The 23,394-nt window shown below is 44.3% G+C and overlaps 1 protein-coding gene across 4 annotated transcripts in view; it reads left to right on the top strand.

Moving 5' to 3' along the window:
- Positions 1-23,394, top strand: part of AKAP11 (A-kinase anchoring protein 11) — a 235,493-nt gene that overhangs the window by 12,846 nt on the left and 199,253 nt on the right. For all 4 annotated transcript variants that reach the window (XM_069205425.1, XM_069205423.1, XM_069205426.1 and 1 more), the window contains exon 2: positions 11,533-11,613. The gene's annotated coding sequence lies outside the window, so the exon portion shown is untranslated. The remainder of the gene's footprint in view (positions 1-11,532; positions 11,614-23,394) is intronic.

Here is a 23,394-nt window from a genome sequence, read left to right as displayed (position 1 = left end):
TTTTGTTCAGTGTCAGGTACTACAGTGGCAATCAGTGACGTAACTAAACTGGATGGTGCCCCTTTGTAAAGAACATGGAGGAGCCCCCTCTCCAGACTCACTCAGGGCAGGTGCTGTGCTGAAGGGGCCCCCTGGAGGGCGGCTGCTGGGCCTTTGCTATGCTGCTGGTGTGCTTTTAGAGAGTTCAAAAACTTTTTTGGGGGGGGTTTGCCAGTGTTTGTTACAATGTTGAGGGCCTGGTAGCTCCCACAACAATAAAGTGTTACAAAAGCCATGTCAAAACAAGACACGCATTGATGAAACTAAAAAACGTATAAAAATATGTCAGATCAGTTGGCTTTGTCAGTGTTTGTTTATTTTCATGCTTCCCATAATCGTGTTGAAAATGGTTACACTGATTTTCCATTAGAAATATTTTTGGGAAATACTAGCATGCATCAACACATTTTACTAAATGACACTTCATTTGCATATAATCAGAGAGCATTCTGGGAGCATTATACTTAGCCTCATAGCCTAAACTTTTCAAACATGTATATACACGTTTTTTTTTTGGGTACTGGAACCAACGTCAGTAGTGAAGTGTGACCTTAAAACATTTATTTACAGCACTCACCCTAATAATGAAGGCTTTCAAATAATGAACCATAAATACAAGTTCGAACAGCATTATCTTTTGGAAACACATTACCTCAACTGCAGAGAGTTCCACTCTTTGTAATCAGGCAGCCAAAGGGTTTGTGCTGCAGGGGGTTGGGCCTACTTGTCCCAAGGACAAAGTAAACATAAAAACTTGTTGCCCTGGACCCCAAACAAGATGTCCCGGGCGTCGGGCGATAGGAATTCCACATCCCTGCAGATCCATCAAGAGAAAACACCATAGCACAAGAGGAGGGCGCTGTTCAACGTTCTGAAAGGCCAAGCAGAAAGAAAACACATAAAGGAGATAATTGGCCGAAGCCAGAAGCTGCAGGAGAGAAAGTGGTCCCTGGAGACACAATAGAGGAAGAAGTTGACACAACCAGAAAAGAGGATCTCAGTGAAGGAGAGATACAGAGTGAACGCAAACTGAAAAGAAAAAAAGTTGCAAACAGAAGGTACGCAGGTCCTGAATGGGCGTATACAACATCAGCTGAATGGCAACAAGAATTCTTGGCGTTTTTGTTTTGATCGAGAAGTTCCAGGTCAATACTACGACACTTGAATCCAACCTTAGAAAGAGACTGTGTTGAAATTTAAGTTGAAATTGAAAGCTGAAAAGCTGAGAAAAGATATTGATAAATTACCGGATGTGACACTGTTAACCTGAATTGACTCTGAAAAACCGATTGTGACAAGTTGCTAACCTGATTTGACAAAAGGGTCCTGGAGTGAGTGAAACTCTGTAAATACTCGCAGAAGAGAAAAAGAGACTGTGTACGAGATTTTTTTTTTAGCTTTTATATCGTCCTCAAGTTGATTGTTTGTCTTGTATTATTCTGCTATCTGATTCTTAACAGATCATGAGTTACACTAAAAGTAATAGTAATAAAAAGGGTAGGATGTGTGGTTGGTTGAGTGCTATTTTAGGTATTATATGTGCAATAATAATTATAGGTGTGATTGTGGGAATGCCATTGGTGGATAAGAAAGTGACTAACAGTGCTTCAAATTCTGAGACTGCTACACTAACACCATGGGAGAAATTTGAGCAGGATGCAAAATACTTGCATGAGGGAACTAATTCAAAAGGGAGAACTCTCTATTAATGTCTTCTATCGCTTGCTGAATGAGTATGTTGACACAATGGATGTGAGAAATTGCTATGTGTGCACAAAGATTCCTTCGTCAGTCCAAGAAGGGGTGACTTACCATAGTCTGCCTTTAACATATGGGATAAGCTGTAGTTTGTTATTAACAAGATTTTATAATCAAGAACATGTGCAATACTTCTATTCTAACTTAGATGTAGTGTTTTCTTTTGTGCCTGTGATTGAGTTTCTAAACAAACTAGCTAAAGAACACAGCATAAAATTAGTTAGGGGTTTCTTTGAGCCAACACTGACATTTGGGACAGCTTATGCGCACCGCAATAATCTAACCTGCTTACTAACGCTTGTAGAGAAGAGCTTCTTAGATCACACTGATGATAGACGCAAAGCGCTGAAGGAAAGGTTAGAAAAACGCACGCTTGCAAATGATTATGCTTACACTGCAATAAAGACACAGGGCAAATTAGCTATAGATGCCTGCACGTAGGTAGGCTTTGTATATATATATATATAGGCCGATATCTGAGCATGACACTTTATTTGTGGGAACGAGTGAGTGCAGGCATGTGTTTTTGTTTCAGAGCAAATGGACATTCATGTTAAATGGACAGATTCCCAGGGATCTATTATATATGTGGGCTTAACGCTTCTTACCATCTTCCTAAAGGATGATATGGGACATGTTATTTGGGAATAGATTTCCCAAAGATCTACCAGATTGATGACTTAAAGCAAATTCCTAAAATGTCTGAATTACATCATGCTAGACAAACGAGAGACAGCGGCTGCTGTCGTCGGTGACATATTTGGAGCCATAATTCCTTCAGTAGGGGTTATCTTAAACTCCATAAAGATTCGAAAGTTGTCTACTATTGTGGATAACATGCTGACAAACTTCACAGGGGCTATACTCCTGATGGATACTGAACTTGCTGCGGAGAGAGCTATGACTCTTCAAAATCGGCTTGCTTTAGACATTCTTTTAGCAAAGAGTGGCGGAGTCTGTAAGATGCTTAACGAGCGCCATTGTTGTGCGTTCATACCGGATAATAGCAAAAAGAGTAGAGGTATGCTTACTAACCTAACAAGAGATAGTGCAGATTTGAAGGAGCTGAAGGAACCTGGAGTTTGGGAAAAGGTTGGGAAAGGTATTTACCAGAGTAGGGAATTGGTTTAGTAATATTTGGAATGGGGTTCTTGCAAAAATATTAGGGGGTCTTTTGATTGTCCTGATTTGTTTATTGGGATTATGATTATCATGCAGAGTTAATGAAAGAATTAAAATAAATTTTACAAAACGAAACAAAAGAAATGAAGAAAATGAAAGGGAAAAAATGTTTAATGAAATTTGGGAAAGCTCACACAAAGGGGAAGATGTTGAAATGAGAATAATGCGGAAAGTGAAAGGTTGAAAAGGGGAAGGTTTGTGTGATGACAAGTGTCATCAGAAGAGAGACTGAGAGAGCGTAGCTTATATAATCAATATTAACATGAAATGTTTATGATCTAATGTATAATAATGCTGCATAGAAAATGTATTGATATGTTTTGCTAAAACGTGCGTTTGAAATGTGCCCACGGGGAGTGGCCGACAATATACGGGGACCAATAAAACTGATAAATATTTATGAAATGTTTTATTAAATTGTGATTTTACACTAATATTGAAAGAGTATATGATAGACGTCTGCTTATAAATCATTAGGCCTTAGTTAGCATGAGTCGAGGCCTAGCTGCCTGACTTTCATATTAAATGTGTTTTTCTAACGTGCACTGTGATGACTTGTTAAAGGACATGAACTCTTGTTTTTTCCAAAGCTAGAAGCTGAATGTAACTGTAGTAGATCCGTTCTCATGAAATTCGACTTGCTTATAGAAACATTTTAACTGAATGCAACACTGTAGACCACTCGTAGGTACAAGGTCCCCTGAACCGGTACAGACAATGGAGCCACTGACAGAAGATGTGCAAAAGACCACGAGAGGATGAAATCATACCGGACATTCTACCTCCTGAAGACTTCAATCATAAGGACCAATAAACTACGTGAGAACTGTTATGGGGTGACAAATTCGATGAGCTAATTCAAAGTTAATTGGATAGAGATAGTGGGGTGCAACCCCTCCACCAATAAGATTTTAGGGGACTGTTCAACGAAAAAGGGATAAAACCCCTTGACACACAGAAATAAGTTAGATTGGTTAGGGAAATGCTATTGATATGATCCAGAAACGTTGTCACTCTATTTGGTGACTTGCTGATACTACTTAAACCATCCTTGCCCTTAGATTGCCCTTCATACTTTACCTCCTTATGAGGAAAGTACCCTTTGCCCTTCCTGCCCGAGTTGAGTTCCTGACTGATGGCGAATCGACTGATGTCCTGAAGACGAAGACAGAACCTGAGTGCTGACCCAAATACGGAGGGTAACTATATGACAATGAAATTGTGATTGTCTATTTGTTTTTCCTTTCTAGGTACCAACTGCTACTTTTGACAGAGACCATAGTTAGATGTTTTTCAAATTGGTGTTACTAAATTGTTTTGCATGAAGCCCAACATGCCAATGCTAATTAGAGGTTAGGACAGGGATTCACTAGACTGACGCAAATAGACAAATGACTGAACCTCTGCTTTGTTGAATAATGCGCTAATGGTACTCTGCTAAGGATAACCTATGTTGACGCCATGTTATGTTCTAATAATTGTGATTCTTGCTTTGATGAAGTCTTATTCGAGTTGCCAAATTATGACAATGTTGATGAGCTTTTTTGCTATTGAGATTAATAAACTTACTATTAGAATTGTAATCAATAGGGAATAAATATCACTAAATCTTACTAAACTGGTGTGGTTAATTTAAGACTGAAAGGTCATGGTGGTTTCTGAGTCTTATTAATGTCATTGACCAAAGTGAATTGCATTGTTATAATAAATATTGATGACATTATTGATACATTGATTGACATGTTGATTAGCTATCTCGTCCTAAGGTGTCTTCAATCAGGGTCAAAAGATTCATTGGCCTAAAACGAGTCCCAAAGTGAGTAAATTATTCATAAAGGGACGCGTTAACAGGGGTAAAAGCGTATACTGCATTCAGGTACTTGTCCACGAGTTATAGGACTGTTCTTTAGGACTTAAGGTGAGTTTGGGGCAAGATCCAACGCCACACCAACAGGTCGCCCCGGGGGCAGGGGAGAGGGGGGACTTTGAGGCATCCAGGTGCAGAGGTGTGTTATGGCATCGGGTGTCCCATTCAACTTCAATGGAGATCTTTCTGGTTGGAAAGAGGCTGCAATCAGGAACTTCGGGTGGGGGGCAGTCCAGGGGAACCCACAGAGGGGTTCGATCCTTGAGATCGACAGGCACATAGGGACACCAATGGCCCACTTCTCCTCAGGCAGTGGGGCTCAGGTTCAGTGGGTTTCTTTTGGCATCAGGTTTGCGTGCTGTAGTCGCACACGGCTGGTGGTGGGCCTGCAGAAAGAGGCTGCAGGCAGCGACCGGAAGTCAAGTTTGGCCAGACTCAAGGATGGGCTTGGCTCCTGTGGGCACCAGTCAGCCTGCACACTGAAAGGCTAGTAGGTTTTAGGGGGCACCTCTAAGGTGCCCTCCTGGTGCATGCTGTAATAAATCCAATACTGCCATCAGTATTGTTGGACTTTTTTGCTTATGCAGGGTCATCCCCAATCCTTTTTGCCTCCTGCCTCCTATTTTTTTCTGACCTGTTGCTGTTGGCTTTTGAACTATGAGCACTTTACCACTGCTAACCAGTGCTAACGTGCATATGCTCTCTGTGTAAATTGTTTTGTTTATTGGTTTATCCATGATTGGCATATTTGGTTTACTAGTAAGTCCTTAGTAAAATGCACTAGCGGTGCCAGGGCCTGTAAATCAAATGCTACTAGTGGGCCTGCAGCACTGGTTGTGCCAACCACATAAGTAGCTCTGTAATAATGTCTCAAACCTGCCACGGCAGTGTCTGTGTGTGCAGTTTTAACTGTAAATTCAACTTGGCAAGTGCACCCACTTGCCAGGCCTAAACCTTCCCTTTTCTTACATGTAAGGCACCCCTAAGGTAGGCCTCAGGTACCCTCAAGGGCAGGGTGCAGTGTATGGTTAAGGTAGGACATATAGTAATGAGTTTTATATGTCCTGACAGTGAAATATTGCTAAATTGGTTTTTCACCGTTGCAAGGCCTCTCCGTCTCATAGGTTTACATGGGGGCTACCTTTAACTCTGATTAAAGTGTAGATTCCCTTTGGGAGCGGATGGACATGTGGAGTTTGGGGTCTCTGAGCTCACAATTTAAAAATGCATCTTTTAGTAAAGTTGATTTTAAGATTGTGTTTTGAAAATGCCACTTTCAGAAAGTGAGCATTTTCTTGCCTATACCATTTCTATGACTGTCTGTTTGTGGATTCCCTGACTGGGTCAGTTTGACCGCTGGGCTGGTTGCACCTCACACTAGACAGTGACACAAAGGGAGCTGGGGTATAGCCTGCATATCCTGCTGAGCCACCTGTGCTAGGAGGGAGGGGAGGAGTGGTCACTCACACCTGAAAGGGCTGTGCCTGCCCTCACACAATGCAGTCTCCAACCCCCTGGTGAGTGTCTGGGGCCTGGCCTAGTCAAGCCTGGATTTCACACTCAAGAGAGACTTTGCTTTGAAGTAGGCCTACTTTAAAGCAGAAATTGGGTATAAGAAAGGCACCCAAAACCACAGATTTTAGAACACTTCTGGAACCAAGAGGAACCTCTGCCTGGAGAAGAGCTCAAGAGATGAGGAAGAAGATCTGCCCTGCCTGTGACTGTGCTTTGTGGAGCTATCCTGTAGTTGCTGCTTCTGCCAGAGTAAGAGGGCAAAGACTGGACTTTGTGTGCCTTCCATCTTGAGAAGAAATCTCCAAGGGCTTGATTTAGAGCTTGCCTCCTGTTTGAAGTCTCAGGGACAGCAAAGACTTCTCTCTTCCAGCACCTGGAGTCTCTGGAGAGACTCCTACTCTGCCCTGTGGTACCCATCCTGTTCCTGGAACCCTGAAAGGAGAAGCTGGCATCCTAAGAGGAGGAAATCCACGCTTAGAGAGCCGTGGGGGGAAAAGAACAACACAACTCTGATCTGCGGCTGAAGAAACGACGCGCCGCTGGCTCTGTGGCTGAAAATCGCCGCTCGCTGGAAATGCTACCGAAGAATCGGCGCACGGAGCAGGAGAAACGACGCGCAGCATTGCTGACGGAGGCTGAGAGATCGCAACCCGCGCTGCGTAGTTTGCGGATCATCGTGTGGCTCGATTTCCGACGCAAGCACTGCTTGGCGTGTAAAAACAACGCAAGGCCTACCTGGACCCGAGAGTGCTGACCGGATCGACACATTGCTCTCCTGCGGAAAGAAGAAACAATGGGCCTCGACCCTACGGAAGGAGAAACGACGCAAGGTCTTACTCGTGAGTGAAATCTATGCATCGCAAGCCCTTTTTGACGCACACTCACCAGTGTGGGGTTATTTTTGACACACCCAAGGTACATTTTCACACTATCAGTGTCAGTGTGTGTTTTAAACTACATAAAGACTCTTTTTGATTTTTAATTGATAACTTGATTTGTGTATTGTGCATTTTTGTCGTTTTGGTCTTGTTTTGTTTAGATAAATATTTCCTATTTTTCTAAACCTGTGTTGTCATTTTGTAGTGTTTTCATTAAGTTACTGTGTGTGTTGGTACAAATACTTTATACCGAGCACTCTGAAGTTAAGCACAGTGCTCTGCCAAGCTACCAAGGGGGTAAGCACGGGTTAGCTGAGGGTGATTCTCTTTTACCCTGACTAGAGTGAGGGTCCTTGCTTGAACAGGGGTAACCTGATTGTCGACCAAAGACCCCATTTCTAACAAGTATGAATTTATTAAGACAAGTTTTTTTGATACGAAACACCACTAATTTCCGTGCAGCCATCATTCAGCAGGGTAATTAGTGCTACCCAATGTCCCATACATGTTTTAAGATGGCAGCCCGGTCACTTGCAAAGTCTAGGAATAGTAGTAGATATTACAGGGGCATATCTGCTCATGCAGATTTGTCCTCATATGCATTATAATGCACCCTGCTTTAGGGCTCTTAAGGCCTTCTGTAGGGGTGACCTAAATATAATGCATGCAGTGACTTTGGCATGGCACACAGCGAGTTTGCCATGTTGTTTTTTCACTCGGAGTTTGCAACCTGACATGGCGTTTGCAATGCAGACTGTGTGCAATGTGTGTGTTGGGTCCTTAGGGTGGCATAAGATGTGCTGCAGCTCTTAAGGACCGTCTTTAATACCGATGCCCTAGGTACCAGGGGTACCATTTACTAGGGACGTACAGGGTGCTAATGTCCTTTGCCATTTGTAATCAATTAGACATATCTTGCCTTTAAGGAAAGAGCACTGTCACTAAGGTCTGTTTAGTAGGCCCCAGTGCACTGTCATGAGTCGAAAAACCAGCATCTAGTAGTTCTAAAAGGGGGCAAAAAGTGGGGAGGGGATTGGCAAAGTAGCCCAGTTTCCTACACAACAACTTGAATGTAATTGAGGTGTTTATCTGCACTAGATTCTGTTGGAGTAGTATACCAGTGTAATAGTCATTTTAACATGGGTGTCTACCCTTCCCAGGCCATGTCTAACTGTTGGTAATAGCTAATTATATAGTTATGCGGTGCAGTCCTTTTTACATAGACCTAGAGTTAGGGAGGATGCTTACTTGGTCCTCTGGCACACATTTCTCATCTTCCTTCACTAGAATGTCTCACTGAAGTGTTTGTGTATTTGTAGGGCATGATTGAGGAGTACAAGATTGACTGAGTTAACCAATGGTAGGAGGGTCACAGTTTACCTGTGTCTGTAAGAAGGTGGGTTGTATGACTACATAGCATAAGCTTGAAACAGCTGGCTTTCCTGATTGTCTGCTTGTCTCTGCTCTGCTCTCCCATCCCCCCATGTATTTTTCCCAGGTTGCAGTCTGTCTGGTTCCTATTCATAAAACTCGGAGGAACAGATATAGATGTTTTGTTCTTACTTTAACACAGTGGTTCCTAACTTGTGGTCTGAGGACCCCTGAAGGACCGCAAAGCCTACTCAAGGGTTCAGCGATTCTTTAGAAAATTAAATAATATTAAAAGATAAAGTATATATGAATAAAAAAGTAAAATGTAAAATTGGAAATCTTAAAATGTTCTGTAAATATGAAGGAATTTGCAATTGGAGGCTAAAAATTAAGTTAGTATCCTCATTGATTTCTGGGAGCAGTGTAAGTGCATCAGACAGAATATCATATGGGCAATGTGTGGCCTCACATAAATTTAGAAAAGCTCAAACCTTCCCATTTAAAAAAAAAAAAAAAAAAAAAAAATCACAATGTATGTATTTGTTTGATGAATGTTTATTTATGTCTTCTTTGTGTATTATTTTGTGGTTCAAATCATCCAAAATATTAATGCTGGGGTTGACGACTTTCAGTAATAACTTAGTGGGGGGGGGGGAAGGTTCCATTATTCCAGTACTAATTCTGTGGGGGGCCCTGGTTTCCAGTAATGATTAGGTGGGGGTCCACAGAAGTCAAAAGGTTAAGAACGTCTTTTCTAGTAATTAAGACTAACTTGAGCTGGTCAGCATGTTACAGCATTACCTTTTAAGGTTTGTAGCCAAGCACATGGTCACTGCAACACCTGAACAAAGGAGATTTACCCTGTGCCCAGTACTCACCCCAGCTGTTGTCCAAAGCAGAAGACACCTGAAACCCAGCGCAACAAACTCAATGACAGAACGATTATTTGGGTTGAATCCATAAGCCCTGGTGATCTCATTAGATGTGTGTCATCACTAATGAATTGAAACTTTGTGGGTTAGTTTCAGAGATAATGGCATCTCGCTCAAGGTTCAGGTTAAGGCCCCAAAAAATAAAACATTGCACCAATCCACAGTAGCAATGTCGGTGTCTTCATCTACTTAACATCATCCTTAAAGCCAAGACAACCTGTTGACCTTGACTTCTGCAGAAAGTCTTTGCCCCACGAAGCAAAGGATAGATAAGTGGATTCTCTCATCAGACTGGAATGGCTGCAGAGAAGGTGTCTGTTGATTCAACTTTTGGACTGACTGCTCTACATTTTGTAAATTTGTGTTTTCATCTCAGAGTATAAAGGTGTGCTGCTTAGTGCTGAAGTGAGGACCACAGCCCAACTGAAATGCTTTCAAGACCTGAGACAAATGCTGCTATTGAGTCTGACCCTAATCGGTGGTTGCCAAAATACAATTGTAGTAACCCTCCCCACCACCATCATTGTCTTAGAATTTGAGCATAGGGAAGTATTCGACACAGGTGAGACAAGGTATCACAGAAAATAGTTTAACCTTACAAGTTATAGCAAAAATTCCCTCCAAACCCATCACAACAACTTTTCAGAGTTAAACAGGTCAAGTTGGGCTTGTATCAGAATGTGACAAATCCCCTTTTACAACTTTGACAAGTAGGAAAATACAGTAGTTTTGCTCACTTGTACCTTTTGAACTCCACATTTTTGTGTGGCGTATCCTAGTTTGAGTACAGACCTATAAAAAAAAAATAATGCTGATCTACAGCATCTAGAATACTGTGCTGCATTTGGGCATTGGACAAACTAACCCTCAATATTTTAGCACAGCCAATAACACTTATATCTTATTTTCCCAACAGGTGTTGGCCGTCAGTTCCAAAGCATAGTGTGAGCACATTGTGTCTTTGTGTCTGGCAGCCCAAAAGACCCAAGGCCACCATCACCAGCTGATGCCATTAATTCATTTCTGTACCTTCGCCAGCTGTCAGCAACCCATTCTCCACCTCTGCATCTACTTGTATTATCTGGACCCTGTCCCAATTGCAGCAGCTTTTTCCAGTGGGTATAGGAGCAGTCCATTTGGGGTTGGACTATGTGGGTGAAAGCAAGCATGTTGAATAGTGTGTAAAGAGCTGGGAATTAGAGCTCTAGAGTTCCATAAATGGTATAATCTCTTTTTCACTGCCTTCAGTGGCTATAGATGTTGACGCCTTGTCTCACAGTTGGCAGTGCCTACACCAATGCTGTTAGATTATAGGGAACTTCAAGTGTGAGATTGGAGCCCTACTCTGCTATTTTGACAATTAAAGTGGAGACTGTTCGTGGTAGCATGAACCTCCTCTTCTCCCCTATCCTTTCAAGAAATTGTTTACTTGGAAATTAGTGTCTTAGCATAAATTAGCTCTGTAGGTCAAGCATATCCAGGAAGTTCTGCATCACCTTCCTGGTTTAAATCTCTGTGCTGCATATCAGCAGTTCACCAATCCAGTGGTGTTAGCATGATTAGTAGTGAGTTGTAAAAAACACGAAGAGTCCTTGCTTTGTTATCCACAGTATCTGTGGTCCAATGAGATCAATGTTTGCTGTAATGTTTTTACTTTTTTTCTCAGAGTATTATTGTCAGCTATATAGATATCTGATCATTTGTAACTTTTAGTAATTAGATGCTCTTTCGTTGATTCAACACAGAATAGGACTAAAGTTGGAAAAGGGAGAATAGTCATTAAAATGATTCATGAAGTAATAGAAATGGTAGGGGCTGTTTTGTTCATCGTGTGCCAGGCTTTAAAAGGGGAATCTTTTCTAAACATGTTGATCATCAGATTATATGGCCAACTTTCCTAAACCTATCCCTCACCTCCTCACTCACACCAGACTATAAATAGAGGGTATTTAAACTAAACTAACAACTACTGTGATGTTTTTTTACCTAGGCTTTCATCAAAGAAGCCATACTGGAACCTGTCTGACAGACAACAGCACCAAACAACAGGGAATGCAGATTTCGTCTTAAGGTAAGTCCCACCACTGTTTGACATTCTTAGTTAGTGTGCTCTGCCTTGCTGCAAAAACCCCATGTTGACAACTAAGGCAGTTTAATAGACCTTCTCGATAACCTTTGCGCTCACACTCTGAACCTTCAACTCACTATGGGAATGGGTCATCATGCTAGTATTAGGTTTGCCAATCACACTCCATTTGCAGGCTCCCAATCAGGGTGCACCTAAGCACACAACAAAAATTATAATTTGTTACGCTGTGTACATTGACTGAAGTTGGTTTCTTTTCATATGACAGTGGTAATTCTGGTTGCTACTCTCAGGTTGGGTAATGCATCAATGGTTATTTGATATTACTTGTCATACTGCACAATATTTGAAAATTGAGTAGAGGGTGACAGCACATTAATATCATAATCTGTATTATCCATTTTTATAGTGTTTTTTGTTTATTTGTTCAGTTAAGTAAAATCATTACAAGCAAGCCACAAATAATTAACTGTACAACGCATCCACATAAAGAGAAATGGTAAAATGCACATTCAATAATAATAAATAATTGACCATAAACCCCCTATATCATGATTTCATACCCAAATGACTGATTGATCTAATTATAGAGTACATTTATGTTTGATTTCAGCACAGCTGAAAATAAAATATGAATGCAATTAATATTAGTCATTGGCTCTACAAAAGTGGGTATCCAACGGATTAGATCTCATAAAGATCATTAAATGTGTATAACTGTCTGTGGCCTTAACCTAATTTCTTCACCAATCTCCAGGAATTAATCTTGTCCAAACTCTCCTAAAATTACAGTTTACATTGAATAGCAACCACATTTCTCATACACAGTTCTAGTTATTGCATAGGACATAATTCCTGGAATTGGTATATTAGCAAAACCATACAATGGCAGCCCGTGTTCCAAGAAACTTGCAGAGTGCAATCATGCCTACACCTTTTAGATTATTTCTTCCGACAGTTCACAAAGTGCAGACTGCTTTCATTTTTATCCAGTTTTCCAAATGACATGTTAAAAAAAAAAATTTAGTTAGTTTTCAGATTAGGTGACAATCTCTACCCTGCAGGCATTCAAAGACTGCACTTTTGACTGTACACATTTATAATCTGAGAAAACAAGAACATAAGAGGGCTCTGCGGACCAGCAGCACATATGGACATGAACAGATTAGGGGGGTCATTCCTACCCTGGCGGTCCGAGACCGCCAGGGTAGGGGACGGAGGAAGCACCGCCAACAGGCTGGCTGTGCTTCTGGGGCTATTCTGACCGCGGCAGTAAAGCCGCGGTCAGAAAAGGGAAGCCGGCGGTTTCCCGCCCGCTTCCCGATGCCCCTGTGAATCCTCCACGGCGGCGCTGCAAGCAGCGCCGCCATGGGGATTCCGACCCCCTTCCCGCCAGCCTGGTTCTGGCGGTTTTCACCGCCAGAACCTGGATGGCGGGAACGGGTGTCGTGGGGCCCCTGGGGGCCCCTGCAGTGCCCATGCCGCTGGCATGGGCACTGCAGGGGCCCCCTAACCGGGCCCCACATTGATTTTCAGTGTCTGCTTGGCAGACACTGAAAATCGCGACGGGTGCAAATGCACCCGTCGCACACCAGCAACTCCGCCGGCTCCATTCGGAGCCGGCTTCCTCGTTGCTGGTGCTTTCCCGCTGGGCGGGCGGGCGGCCTTTTGGCGGTCGCCCGCCAGCCCAGCGGGAAAGACAGAATGACCGCCGCGGTCTTTTGACCACTGTCCGCCCGCCAAAGTAGGAATGACCGCCTAGGTGTCCTAAAGTCTCGTACTGGTAACCACAACTTAATCGGCATTTACACTTCCATTTAATAAGTGTTGCAGATATCCTATTGTACCAGTCAGATGTCACTTCTAGAGTCTGGATCAAAATACAGTAATCTGTGTCAAAAACATGTGGATCTGTTTTAGGGTGTCCACTCTAGGAATTTCGGATATTAAATCTTTCTTTTTTTATCAATCTTTGTCTTTATTGCATTTTAAAGGTATACAGTGGGAAAACAGTTTATAAGACACTTAGTGGCCCAATACATCACTCAGTCATGCAGTCGTTCCACATTAAGCACAGACTGGTTGGGTGCGTTAGGATCTTGGTTATCCATGTTCATTAATGCAGGCAATGGGTGGGTTGACTAAACTGTGGGTTGCTCGGGTCCTCCCCTGTCTCACTGATTGCTTCTCTGAGCCCCGTGTGTGTCAAGAACAGTCCCACTGGGACAGTATGAATATCTTGGAGCTCTTCAAACAATAGGGCAGGCCCTCCGTGAACAGCTGAACCTGGTTGTCTATGGAGGCGTGCCAACATGGGGATTGAGGCACCGTTTGCCCGACCCTAGTGAAGGCTGGCAGGCACCACAGGGACAGGTTCGGCGAATATGCTGTTCCAGCGCATCAATGCAGCCTGTAGCGCATCCAGCAATATTGAGCTACTCCCATCAAAAGTGGTGTGCACTTAACAACCAAGTCCCAATCCCATTACATAATTGAATACACCGTCCCTCGTTTTGAGAGACCACAGGCTGGCCGTCTCAGGAGATGAATCTGGGGTGCGCCATTGCAGTTGGCACACCAGGTAGTACAATTCATAGTCCAGCAACCCCAAACTGCCCCCAGTCATTGGTAAACACATTTTCTCAAAAAGCCATGCAGTGGTGCCCCGTGGCCCAGATCAGCTCAGAAAGCCAACAAACGGTTAACACTTTGCAGGGTAGTATTAGTGGCACATTGGCAAACATGTAGATTAGCTGCATCAGAGCAACTATTTTTGCCAGCACCACTCTCCCTAAACGTGATAGCGGTAGTGTCCACCAGAAGGCCGATAACCCTTGGACTGTGGCAACCACTGTGCCCAAGTTGCCCTCACAGATGTCCTCTGGGTCTCGATACACCTGGAGCCCAAGATATCAAAAGTTGTGCATAGCTGAAAGGACTGCATAGGGCCCGGTGTCTGCCATTAGGGCTGCACACTGGTCTGACAGCAGGAAGAGCCATGATTTACACATGTTTAACTGCAGCTTAGCATTCAAATATTTCGTCCCACCCTTACTCGTGTTTCTGGGGACCAGGTATAGCACTGCCAAACGATAGACCCAGGAGAGGCTGTCAAAGACCTTCTCCATGTCCACCATGACCGCCACTGGCCTGCAACGCTCCTCTGGCAGACCATTTATTTGATGGAGTAGCCACTGTTTATTTGAGGAGCTGTACCTTCCAGGAACAAATCTGCTCTGGTCTGGGTTGACCAGGGATGATAAGTTGGGCTGGATATCAATCAATCAATCAGTTTATTTATAAAGCGCACTACTCACCCGTCAGGGTCTCATGCCGCTGGGGGGTGCTACTGGTCGAAGAGCCACGTTTTGAGGCGTTTCCTGAACGTCAGGAAGTCCTGGGTCTGGCGTAACTGGAGCGGTAACAAGTTCCAGGTCTTGGCGGCAAAGTGTGAGAAGGATCTTCCTCCGGTGGTGGTGCGGCGGATGCGTGGGATGGTGGCAAGAGCGAGGCTGGCAAAGCGAAGATGGCGTGTGGTAGCGTGGAAGGTGAGTCTGTCGTTGAGGTAGACTGGGCCTGTGTTGTAGAGAGCTTTGTGTGCGTGGGTCAGGAGCTTGAAGGTGATCCTCTTTGGTATGGGTAGCCAGTGTAGGTCTTTGAGGTGGGGGGAGATGTGGTTGCGGCGTGGTACGTCGAGGATGAGGCGGGCGGATGCGTTCTGGATTCGTTGTAGCTTTGATTGCAGCTTGGCTGTTGTTCCTGCATATAGGCCGTTGCCGTAATCCAATCTGCTGCTGACCAGGGTGTGGGTGACGGTTTTTCTGGTTTCGACGGGGATCCATTTGAAGATCTTGTGGAGCATGCGGAGAATGTTGTAGCAGCAGGAGGAGGAGATTGTTTTGACCTGCTGAGTCATGCTAAGAGTGGAGTCCAAGATGAAGCCCAGGTTGCGTGCGTGGGTGGTGGGCGAGGGTGCAGTACCAAGAGAGTTCGGCCACCAGGAGTCGTTCCATGCTGAGGGGTTGGGGCAGAAGATGAGGACCTCAGTTTTATCAATGTTAAGCTTGAGGTGGCTAGATTCCATCCAGCTGGAGATGGCGTGAAGTCCGTTGTGGAGGTTGTTTTTCGCAGTTGTAGGGTCTTTCGTAAGGGAGAGGATCAGCTGGGTGTCGTCTGCGTATGATACTATGTTGATGTGGTGCGTCTGTGTGATGTTTGCGAGTGGGGCAATGTAGACATTAAAGAGCGTTGGGCTGAGGGAGGATCCCTGGGGGACACCACAGATGATCCTGGAGACCTCTGACAGGAATGGCAGAAGGTGGACTCTCTGGGTTCTGCCGGTGAGAAGTGATGAGATCCAGTTGAGAGCCTTGTCGCGGATTCCGGCATTGTAGAGACGTGTACGTACGGTGTGATGACATACCATGTCGAAGGCTGCAGAGAGGCCCAGCAGGATGAGTGCTGCGGTTTCGCCTTTATCGAGCATGGTCCTTATGTCGTCAGTGGCAGCGATGAGTGCGGTCTCGGTGCTGTGATGGAGGTGTCGAGCGCCTTGCTGTCTTCTAGGAAACGGGAGAGTTGGGCGTTGACGACTTTTTCGATGACCTTGGCCGGGAAGGGGAGGAGGGAGATCGGCCAGTAGTTCTTCAGGTCATCGATGTTTGGTGATATGGAGGTCAGCAGGTCCCAAAGTTCGATAGCATGTTTGTGGATAGAGCGGGTGTTGAGTAGAATGCAGTTAAGGTGGTTGTTGGCAGGTCTGTCGTGGCGCCTTAGGGTGCAGGTGAAGTGGCAGGCTTGGCAGGCGAAGGGTCCTTTGGTGGTCCTGGGGGTGGACTGGAAACAGGTGGAGGATCGTCCTGGGTTGAGGGCGTGGAGGTCGCTGGCGGTGGAACGGCGTTTGGTGGTGTGGGGGGGGCCAGGGGGACTGGCGATGGGTGCGGTCCAGGCGTGGAGAGGCGCAGACGGGCTTGCCTCTGGCGAGCCTCCGTCACGCCAGCGCCGTGACCGCCATTAAGAAGGGAGGAGGGAGGGAGGAGCGGCTGGGAGGCGGGAGGGGAAATCAAAGGGGGGCAGGGACGCAGCGGCGGGAAGGCAGAGGATCGGCTCGGGGAGAGCCGGCAGAGGAGCGCACAAGGGGCAAAATGGCACAAAGAACGCTGAAGCAGGAAAAACAAGGCACAGTAAAAACGATGGCAAACAGTCACAATAAAACAATGCACAAGTCTAGGGACGCTTAACTGCAGCCCACTAGACACCAGAGATGAGGCACGAGCTCCTGACCAAAGGATATAGCTTGCAGTGATTTTCCCCAGACTCGTGCAATCCAGGTTTAAGCGTGACCGAGGTTTATATGCGCTTCTGTCCAGTGGTTTTCTAACCTGTCTCTGGACCATTACATTTAAGGCTTCTCAAATGGAATACGGCAGTCATCCTGCCTCTTATGCCCCTGCATACATTGCAGCCAAGGGTTTTATAGGTTTTGCCTGACTGGATTTATAAGATTCTAGGGGCAGCCTGTCTCTGCCAGGTGTCCTGTCCGTCGCTAGTTGCTTACTTGCCTGGGCTATTTCGCCCACTGTGATGGGGCCTTCCTTCTGTTGCCTATTCTTTATAGTGAGATTAAATCTTTGAAATGAGAATAGCGGGAGCTTTATTACCTCTTGTGCAATGTGTCTTTAGTTTACCCAGGATGGTCTTGTTAGCATTTGATGAAATGAAAGAAATTAACTATGTGTCTCTATTTTGCCATGAGTAGGCCAAATCAACTTAGCCAAAGTTATTTTCATTTGTGTGTGTAACATATGAGTGACCTACCGGCGATTGCCAGTAGATAGTTATAGTTAGTACCTACTTTCCATAGGCAAAACGTTTTTTGTTTTGCCAATTACTTTGGCACCATTTGACAAATCTTTACGAAATTTTCAAAATTAGTATACCAGTTCAGATGCTGTCTTGAAAGCTTTGGGATGATTCATCAAGTGGGGCCAAGAAAAAGGGGGTGGGGGGGTGGGGGGAGTGGGTTGTTCCCAAAAAGCTTTTTCCCCATGCAATTTTCCATAGGTTGTTTAACACGACTAACTACAGCCCAAGCTGCTGGGTGGAATTAAACCAAATTTGGCACAATATAGCTCTTGGTCCAGAAGGGGAACTTTTTGTTATTTGGTGTAAATCCGCTCAGTAGTTTTACAGTTTTTAGAGGAAAACCAAATTTGTATATCTAGGGATTTGGAAGATCCGCGTATCCCAGAAATCTCATGCTAAGATCTGATTGACTGCCAACACTTTAACCAGGAAGTGTTGGAAGCCAGTTTGGGACTTTGTCTCAGTCAACTCCCAAAACAAAAAAAAAGGAAAAGTGGCTTGATAGGAATACCCTGACCCCCTAGCCTTGGTGCTGGGACCCCCGGATTTCACCAGGGCACAAAAATTCCTAACCATAACGTCCATGTAACCTTTGTTTTTTTTCTGTGAGATTCTGTGTTTTTTCAACACAGCGTGAGTTGGCCACTGGGCTCGGCCTGCAGAAGGCCCTGCTGCCAACCCCCCATGTGCATCCAGCCTCATACCACAGGGGAAAAGCAAAGAGAAGGTACACAAAAAAACAAGTGGGGAAAGCAAGGAGAAAGCATTGAAAAATGAGGAAACAGCAAGAAGGCACACAAAAAAACGAGGGGAAAAAAGCACAGAGAAAGCAGTGGGAATGAGGGAGAAGCAAGTAGAAGGCACTCAAAGAACAGGGGAAAAAGCAACGAGAAGACACGAGCAAGAGCCATGCAGCAGCACGGTGAGAGCTGGCCCTTTAAAAAAAAAAAAAAAATCACAGATCCACCTCAATTTTGCAGCAAACAAAATTGTGGTGGAAGTGCTTGGTACCCTGTAGTTGTTATGTGTTTTGATAAATGATTTACTGCAACAAATTCAAATCCTGAGGTACCAAACTCTTCATCTACTTTTTTATCCACTTGTTACCCTGCCAAATTAACATCTGCCAAGGATATTGTACCATTTTGAATTCTATGTAAGTGTATGTGATGAGTAGTTATCATTGCTAGGTTCTTTGGTAAAGTAGACTGTAACGTTCTTATCCCTTTTTTACTTCAAATATTAATTCAGATTAAGGTTGGGAGGGCAAGTGAATAACTGCTGGCCCTTGACAATCATCCAGCTTAATTGGGTTTTTGAGCTCCATTACATTTATTTGTTTGACAAATAAGTGGAAGTATTTTATTGCTCAATACAAAAAGAAAAAATAGAATTTCTTACCAATCTAGGGCCATGGTAGCTCAGGGAACAGAAGTGTATTGTGCTGTTTTGCATCACTTCATAGCCAGACTGTGATTCTAGACTTTCACTATTATTTTCCCTGATTCATAAACTACAGTGAAGTCTTTATGCATCAAAGAGATGTTCTTGCACCTCTATCAGTGAAGCATATAAAGATGTAAAATAAATTGTAGCTGCTGGCAGTAACGCATCCAATGAAAATATTATTATGTCAAATGAATAGATTATATTGAGAAATTTGCATTTAAATTGTGGTGTGACATACACTTTAATTGGTTTTATTTTATGATACAACTGAGATTGTTTTTGCAATTGCAGGATCAGGTTCAAATAATAGATTTGTATTGAATTTTGAGAAAATATCTGCATATTGCGACAATTTCATATATGAATTATGACCAAGAAAATTGTTTTTCTCCTCTGTGGTGAGGTTGATTAACATATTCTTCACAAGGACTACTTGGATTACATTTTTTTTATATAACTGCCGTAGAAGCCGCCGGTGCACATGTTTTGATGCGTGACCACACATCCCTGTTTTCTCTCTCAGTGAAAGGAATCCTGTAATGTAAATCATTTTTCTTTTGTAGAACTCAGTTGGCTACGTTGCTTTCTCCGTTTACAGATTACTTTTTCTTATTTCCACAGAGGAAAAACAAATGTCCAGCCATGTATTGAATACTGCAGTGCTGCATTACAGTAAATTCCTCTTTTGATTTATTGGGACATGAACATCTAAACTTATCTGGAATGGTTTAGGCATTGATCGCCGCTAATGCACTGGGTGATATAAAAAGGATCTTTAAACCGAGTGCATCATTTATTATTCAAAGTACACCTTAACCTTCCATTTTTTGAAGGTGTAGTGACCTATCATCAAATGTCACATCACTTAAAAATATGTATCTGTTTTTGTCTTCTCCAGAAATGTCTGAGATTAAGCTTTGTCTTATGAGAAGATCAATAGCTGTATTACCTCTTGTGTGGTGTCTCTTTGGTGTAACCAGGATGGTCCTGATTCATTTCGATGAAATGCAGGAAATTAATAATAGTTCTCTATTTGGTTTGTGGAGGCCAAACCAACTTGGACAAAGTTATTTTGACTTGTGTGTATGTATTGTTATTTTATTATTTATTATCTAGGCAGTGGTTCTTAACATTTTGACTTACGTGGACCTCCATTTAATCATTACTGGAACCCCCACTTAAACCATTATATGAATCCAGGGACCCCCACTGAGTAATTACTGGAAGTCCGGACCCTGGCCTAAGCATTTTCGGTCATTTGAACAGCAAAACAAAACATAAAAAATACAGAACAAGCATTCATCATATGAATAAACAAATTTTGAAATATTCTATTTACTTCATAAACAAATATACAAAATCTACATTTTTATTTTAATGAGAAGCTTGGATCTTTTCGCAATTCAATTGAGGCCACTCACTGTGCGCACTTTACTGTATTCCCTTTGACGCACTTGCACTGCTCCCATGAATGATTCTAACTTAAATTTTAGTCTCCAATTTCAAATCACTTCACGTTTACAGAATTATTTAAAATTTTACATTTTGCTTCTTTACGTACACTGTATTAATCTGTTAATATTATTTAATTTGCTAACAGTCACTTAGCACCCGAGTAGTCCTCACCGGCCCCTCGGGGTCCCTCTACCACAGGTTAAGTACTGCTGATCTAGGGACTTAGGTGGTCATTCTGACCTTGGTGGTCCATGACCGCCATGGCGGAGTGCGGCGGAAGCACCGCCAACAGGCTGGCGGTGCTTCCTTGGCGATTCTGACCGCGGCGGTAAAGCCGCGGTCGGAAGAGGGGAGCCGGCGGTTTCCCGCCGGTTTCCCGCTGGCCCAGGGAACCCGCCATGGCGGCGCTGCTTGCAGCACCGCCATGGGGATTCCGACCCCCTTACCGCCAGCCTGTTCCTGGCGGTGTCCACCGCCGGAACCAGGATGGCGGGAACGGGTGCCGTGGGGCCCCTGCACTGCCCATGCCACTGGCATGGGCAGTGCAGGGGCCCCCCTAACAGTGCCCCACAAAGATTTTCACTGTCTGCTTAGCAGACAGTGAAAATCGCGACGGGTGCCACTGCACCCGTCGCACCCCTTCAACTGAGCCGGCTTCATTGTTGAAGGGGCTGTCCCGCTGGGCCGGCCGGCGGTCTTCTGGCGGTCGCCCGCCGGCCCAGCGGGAAAGCCGGAATGACCGCCTTAATGTCCAAGCTCTTAAGAATCGTTTGTGCTACAGAATGTGGGCTTGGAAAGAAAATTGCCAATGAAGTAGACTGATGTGGTTATCTGGTGTGACTTCACGTAGGAAGGAAGAGTGAGTCTTTAATGGTACATTTTTGCACTTGAATACCCCTTGAGGTGTTTTAGTAGATAGAGCTTGCATTTCATGTAGCCTTCTAGCTAAAGCTATTGATAATAGTATCCCCCTTTCCACAAGAGTTTCTGAAAGTCTACCTTGATCATGAGCTGAATTGTTGGTCCATCAATTAGGACAAAAAAACATTTTTCTCTCTAAGCAAAGTGGATTTCTTGGCACTCTTTCTTAATTCCTTGTATAATGAAAAAGAATTTGTTGAAGGAACCATTTGCGATAAGCCATGATAGCAGCCAAATGTACTTTATGTAGAGAAACTTCATACCATATTCAGACAAATAACGAAGATGAGGCAGTATTGTTTCTTCTGAGCATGCTTTCCAGTTTATCTGCTTCTTAACCAGATTGTAGGAGGCTGGCCTGGCTTATAGTGGGCACCAATGGTACTTACACCTTGTGCCAGGTCCAGTTATCCCTTATTAGTAGAGTAGTAGTGTTCTAGCACCTTAGGCTGATAGAGGTAGCTATAGCAGAGCAGCCAAGGCGAACTAGGAGACATGCAAAGCTCCTACTATACTACTTATATCATATAGGTACTATATCATAAGAAAGATAATACTCAGGGTTACTAAAAATAAAGGTACTTTATTTTAGTGACAATGTGCCAAAAATATCTCAGAGGATGTACTCCCTTAGGAGGTAATTAAAATACACAAAATATACACACAAACAAAAATCAGGTAAGAAAAACAGCCAGAAAGTAGTGCAAACACTGTAGAATACAATAGGATGCAATAGGCCTGGGGCAACACAACCCATATACTAAGAAAGTGGAATGCGAACCACGAATGGACCCCTAGGCTAGTGAAGTGTGTAGAGGGTCACTGGGAGTGTAAGAAAACACTAAGGGTGTCAAAGATACCCCACCCCAAGACCCTGGAAAGTAGGAGTAAAGTACTACTATTTCCAGAGAAACACACTAAAGTCGTGATAAGGGATTTTGCAAAGACCACAACAGACTGCAAAGCACTGAAGACAGATTCCTGGACTTGAGGACCTGCAAAGGAAGGGGACCAAGTCCAAGAGTCGAGAAAGTGTCCGGGGGGCAGGAGCCCACTAAACCCCGGATGAAGGTGCAAAATGGCTGCCTCCGGAAGGAAGAAGCTGAAGATTCTGCCACAACAAAAGGTGCTAGGAACTTCTCCTTTGTGCAGAAGATGTCCCACAGCGTCCTTAAGGATGCAGAGTTGTTTCCTTGGCGAAATACCGCAAACAAGCCTTGCTAGCTGCAAGAGTCGCGGTTAGAGAAAAAGGGTGCTGCCCGGTCCCAGGAAGGACCAGGATGTCACCACTTGGGAGAGGAGACAGAGGGGGCCCTCAGCAACAAAGAGAGCCCACACACAAGCATGAAGCACCCGCAGAAGTCATTGAACACGGGTTCAAGAAGTCTGAACACAGCGGTCGTTTCAACACTGCAAAAGGAGGTCCCACGACACTGGAGATCAACTCAGGGAGCTGAACATCGCAGGACGGAGTCCTGCGGACCTAGGCTCGGCTGTGCATGCAGGATTTTGTGGAAATGTGCACAGAAGCCCTTGTAGCTGCAGTTCACGCATTGCACAGGATTACTGTCTGGAGAGGGGAGGCAAGGACTTACCTCCTCCAAATTTGGACAGTTGGACCACTGGACAGTCTGGGTCACTTGGGTCCACCACCTGTGTTCCAGGGGCCACACTCGTCAGGATGAGAGATGTCCCAGAGTACCAGTGAAGTTGAGGTTTGGTGCCTGCTGAAGCTGGGGGAAGATTCCGTCGACCCACAGGAGATTTCTTCGTGGCTTCCAGATCAGGATGAAGGCAGGCAGCCCCCAAACCATGCACCACCAGGAAACAGTCGAGAAACCTGGCAGTATTAGGCGCTGCAATGTCGCTGGTAGTCTTCTGGCTACTTTATTGCAGTTTTGCAGGTGTCCTGGAGCAGCCAGCAGTCAATCCTTGGCAGAAGTCGAAGAGAGAGGTGCAGAGGAACTCTGGTGAATTCTTGCAAGTTGTTATCTGAGGAAAAGCCCACTGGAGAGACCCTAAATAGCCCTCAGAGGAGGATTGGCCATCCAGTCAGGTAAGCACCTATCAGGAGGG

Source organism: Pleurodeles waltl, chromosome 8 (assembly GCF_031143425.1).
Source record: "Pleurodeles waltl isolate 20211129_DDA chromosome 8, aPleWal1.hap1.20221129, whole genome shotgun sequence".
Classification (NCBI taxonomy): domain Eukaryota; kingdom Metazoa; phylum Chordata; class Amphibia; order Caudata; family Salamandridae; genus Pleurodeles; species Pleurodeles waltl.
The sequence above is the reverse complement of the archived record's forward strand: the minus strand, read 5'-3'. Positions and strand labels throughout refer to the sequence as shown.